This window comes from Schistocerca gregaria, unplaced genomic scaffold (genome assembly GCF_023897955.1).
Source record: "Schistocerca gregaria isolate iqSchGreg1 unplaced genomic scaffold, iqSchGreg1.2 ptg001310l, whole genome shotgun sequence".
Taxonomy (NCBI): Eukaryota; Metazoa; Arthropoda; class Insecta; order Orthoptera; family Acrididae; genus Schistocerca; species Schistocerca gregaria.
The window spans coordinates 12,898-17,500 of NW_026062621.1; the positions used below are offsets into that span (position 1 = coordinate 12,898).

At 57.1% G+C, this 4,603-nt stretch overlaps 3 non-coding genes across 3 annotated transcripts in view; all 3 read left to right on the plus strand.

Moving 5' to 3' along the window:
* The first annotated feature begins 453 nt into the window (after window positions 1-453).
* Window positions 454-2,346, plus strand: LOC126330606 (small subunit ribosomal RNA). The gene has a single exon (XR_007563045.1). It is a non-coding gene; the product is annotated as a small subunit ribosomal RNA (ribosomal RNA).
* A 362-nt stretch (window positions 2,347-2,708) lies between these two features.
* On the plus strand, window positions 2,709-2,863 carry LOC126330604 (5.8S ribosomal RNA). Its single transcript, XR_007563043.1, has one exon. It is a non-coding gene; the product is annotated as a 5.8S ribosomal RNA (ribosomal RNA).
* A 188-nt stretch (window positions 2,864-3,051) lies between these two features.
* LOC126330607 (large subunit ribosomal RNA) overlaps window positions 3,052-4,603 on the plus strand; it is a 4,222-nt gene continuing 2,670 nt past the window's right edge. Inside the window, exon 1 of the ribosomal RNA XR_007563046.1 lies at window positions 3,052-4,603. This exon is cut by the window's right edge and continues 2,670 nt beyond it. This is a non-coding gene — a ribosomal RNA (large subunit ribosomal RNA).

Consider the following 4,603-nt stretch of genomic DNA (forward strand, 5'->3'; position numbering starts at 1 on the left):
AGGTGGTTTGTATCGCAGTTGTGCGGACGTGTTGGCGCGTGCGCTGTGCTGGGAGAGTTCGCTTCTGCACCCAAGTGGGGCTTTGCCCTTGTGTGGCGCTGGCGTTGGAGCTGCCGGTCACCATAGGTGGCGCGTGTTGTCTCCCGCCGGCAATGCCACGACAGCACGCTCCCGGGCCTCTGTCGGCAGCGGCAAGCTCAGTTGGGAGCAAGGGTGTTCGCACTAAAACCGTCTACTCGCCTAACTCCGGGCGATTGCGCCTCTCTCGAAACCGACCAAGTACCTAGGACGGCGCTGCGCGCCGCCGGGACCTGAGAGGGTTTCGAGGTGTATCGTGCAGGGGAGCTCGGCCTCCTCCTGTTTGCAGAATAATTGAGCGGACGCTTGCGTGTTCGCGCGGGCCCCCGGGACACACTCCCGGGCGGCCGGCTGCTCAGCTCTAGTTGACGCAGCTCCCTGGTTGATCCTGCCAGTAGTCATATGCTTGTCTCAAAGATTAAGCCATGCATGTCTCAGTACAAGCCGCATTAAGGTGAAACCGCGAATGGCTCATTAAATCAGTTATGGTTCCTTAGATCGTACCCACGTTACTTGGATAACTGTGGTAATTCTAGAGCTAATACATGCAAACAGAGTCCCGACCAGAGATGGAAGGGACGCTTTTATTAGATCAAAACCAATCGGATTGGCTTGTCTGGTCCGTTTGCCTTGGTGACTCTGAATAACTTTGGGCTGATCGCACGGTCCTCGTACCGGCGACGCATCTTTCAAATGTCTGCCTTATCAACTGTCGATGGTAGGTTCTGCGCCTACCATGGTTGTAACGGGTAACGGGGAATCAGGGTTCGATTCCGGAGAGGGAGCCTGAGAAACGGCTACCACATCCAAGGAAGGCAGCAGGCGCGCAAATTACCCACTCCCGGCACGGGGAGGTAGTGACGAAAAATAACGATACGGGACTCATCCGAGGCCCCGTAATCGGAATGAGTACACTTTAAATCCTTTAACGAGTATCTATTGGAGGGCAAGTCTGGTGCCAGCAGCCGCGGTAATTCCAGCTCCAATAGCGTATATTAAAGTTGTTGCGGTTAAAAAGCTCGTAGTTGGATTTGTGTCCCACGCTGTTGGTTCACCGCCCGTCGGTGTTTAACTGGCATGTATCGTGGGACGTCCTGCCGGTGGGGCGAGCCGAAGGGGTGCTTTCGCGTCCCGAGGCGGACCCCGTTTAAATCCTACCAGGGTGCTCTTTGTTGAGTGTCTCGGTGGGCCGGCACGTTTACTTTGAACAAATTAGAGTGCTTAAAGCAGGCAAGCCCGCCTGAATACTGTGTGCATGGAATAATGGAATAGGACCTCGGTTCTATTTTGTTGGTTTTCGGAACCCGAGGTAATGATTAATAGGGACAGGCGGGGGCATTCGTATTGCGACGTTAGAGGTGAAATTCTTGGATCGTCGCAAGACGAACAGAAGCGAAAGCATTTGCCAAGTATGTTTTCATTAATCAAGAACGAAAGTTAGAGGTTCGAAGGCGATCAGATACCGCCCTAGTTCTAACCATAAACGATGCCAGCCAGCGATCCGCCGCAGTTCCTCCGATGACTCGGCGGGCAGCCTCCGGGAAACCAAAGCTTTTGGGTTCCGGGGGAAGTATGGTTGCAAAGCTGAAACTTAAAGGAATTGACGGAAGGGCACCACCAGGAGTGGAGCCTGCGGCTTAATTTGACTCAACACGGGAAACCTCACCAGGCCCGGACACCGGAAGGATTGACAGATTGATAGCTCTTTCTTGATTCGGTGGGTGGTGGTGCATGGCCGTTCTTAGTTGGTGGAGCGATTTGTCTGGTTAATTCCGATAACGAACGAGACTCTAGCCTGCTAACTAGTCGCGTGACATCCTTCGTGCTGTCAGCGATTACTTTTCTTCTTAGAGGGACAGGCGGCTTCTAGCCGCACGAGATTGAGCAATAACAGGTCTGTGATGCCCTTAGATGTTCTGGGCCGCACGCGCGCTACACTGAAGGAATCAGCGTGTCTTCCTAGGCCGAAAGGTCGGGGTAACCCGCTGAACCTCCTTCGTGCTAGGGATTGGGGCTTGCAATTGTTCCCCATGAACGAGGAATTCCCAGTAAGCGCGAGTCATAAGCTCGCGTTGATTACGTCCCTGCCCTTTGTACACACCGCCCGTCGCTACTACCGATTGAATGATTTAGTGAGGTCTTCGGACTGGTACGCGGCATCGACTCTGTCGTTGCCGATGCTACCGGAAAGATGACCAAACTTGATCATTTAGAGGAAGTAAAAGTCGTAACAAGGTTTCCGTAGGTGAACCTGCGGAAGGATCATTACCGACTAGACTGCATGTCTTTCGATGTGCGTGTCGTGTCGCGCAACACGCTACCTGTACGGCAGTGGCCGTGCGCCGCGTGCGGAACCACGCGTGCCTCTCAAAACTAGCGGAAGTGTTGTTGTTGTGTGGTACGAGCGCTGAAGCTCTGGAGCGGCTGGCCTGCGGTACCTGGCGCCTGGCGCCGGTTTTGAATGACGTTCGCCCGAGTGCCTGTCCGCTCCGGTGTGGAGCCGTACGACGCCCATCGGCTGTGAGGCCGTTGGACACAAAAAAAATAGTGGAACAGGGGCCGTCAGACGCCTCAGTCCCGCAAATGCTACTGTCTTGAAAGAGACAGTGGGAGACTGAAAAGGAAAAGATCACCCAGGACGGTGGATCACTCGGCTCGTGGGTCGATGAAGAACGCAGCAAATTGCGCGTCGACATGTGAACTGCAGGACACATGAACATCGACGTTTCGAACGCACATTGCGGTCCATGGATTCCGTTCCCGGGCCACGTCTGGCTGAGGGTCGGCTACGTATACTGAAGCGCGCGGCGTTTGTCCCGCTTCGGAGACGTGGGAGTGTCGTGGTCGCCTGTGTGGCCGGCCGCGTCTCCTTAAACGTGCGATGCGCGCCCGTCGCCTGGCGGTTCGCATACCGGTACTTTCTCGGTAGCGTGCACAGCCGGCTGGCGGTGTGGCGTGCGACACCTCGTACAACGACCTCAGAGCAGGCGAGACTACCCGCTGAATTTAAGCATATTACTAAGCGGAGGAAAAGAAACTAACAAGGATTCCCCCAGTAGCGGCGAGCGAACAGGGAAGAGTCCAGCACCGAACCCCGCAGGCTGCCGCCTGTCGTGGCATGTGGTGTTTGGGAGGGTCCACTACCCCGACGCCTCGCGCCGAGCCCAAGTCCAACTTGAATGAGGCCACGGCCCGTAGAGGGTGCCAGGCCCGTAGCGGCCGGTGCGAGCGTCGGCGGGACCTCTCCTTCGAGTCGGGTTGCTTGAGAGTGCAGCTCCAAGTGGGTGGTAAACTCCATCTGAGACTAAATATGACCACGAGACCGATAGCGAACAAGTACCGTGAGGGAAAGTTGAAAAGAACTTTGAAGAGAGAGTTCAAAAGTACGTGAAACCGTTCTGGGGTAAACGTGAGAAGTCCGAAAGGTCGAACGGGTGAGATTCACGCCCATCCGGCCACTGGCCCCCGCCCTCGGCAGATGGGGCCGGCCGCCCGCGCGGAGCAATCCGCGGCGGGGTCGTGTCCGGTTGCCTTTCCACTCGCCGCGGGGTGGGGCCGTTCCGGTGTGCGGTGGGCCGCACTTCTCCCCTAGTAGGACGTCGCGACCCGCTGGGTGCCGGCCTACGGCCCGGGTGCGCAGCCTGTCCTTCCGCGGGCCTCGGTTCGCGTCTGTTGGGCAGAGCCCCGGTGTCCTGGCTGGCTGCTCGGCGGTATATCTGGAGGAGTCGATTCGCCCCTTTGGGCGCTCGGGCTCCCGGCAAGCGCGCGCGGTTCTTCCCGGATGACGGACCTACCTGGCCCGGCCCCGGACCCGCGCCGCTGTTGGCTCGGGATGCTCTCGGGCGGAATAATCGCTCCCGTCAGCGGCGCTTCAGCTTTGGACAATTTCACGACCCGTCTTGAAACACGGACCAAGGAGTCTAACATGTGCGCGAGTCATTGGGCTGTACGAAACCTAAAGGCGTAATGAAAGTGAAGGTCTCGCCTTGCGCGGGCCGAGGGAGGATGGGGCTTCCCCGCCCTTCACGGGGCGGCGGCCTCCGCACTCCCGGGGCGTCTCGTCCTCATTGCGAGGTGAGGCGCACCTAGAGCGTACACGTTGGGACCCGAAAGATGGTGAACTATGCCTGGCCAGGACGAAGTCAGGGGAAACCCTGATGGAGGTCCGTAGCGATTCTGACGTGCAAATCGATCGTCGGAGCTGGGTATAGGGGCGAAAGACTAATCGAACCATCTAGTAGCTGGTTCCCTCCGAAGTTTCCCTCAGGATAGCTGGTGCTCGTACGAGTCTCATCCGGTAAAGCGAATGATTAGAGGCCTTGGGGCCGAAACGACCTCAACCTATTCTCAAACTTTAAATGGGTGAGATCTCCGGCTTGCTTGATATGCTGAAGCCGCGAGCAAACGACTCGGATCGGAGTGCCAAGTGGGCCACTTTTGGTAAGCAGAACTGGCGCTGTGGGATGAACCAAACGCCGAGTTAAGGCGCCCGAATCGACGCTCATGGGAAACCATGAAAGGCGTT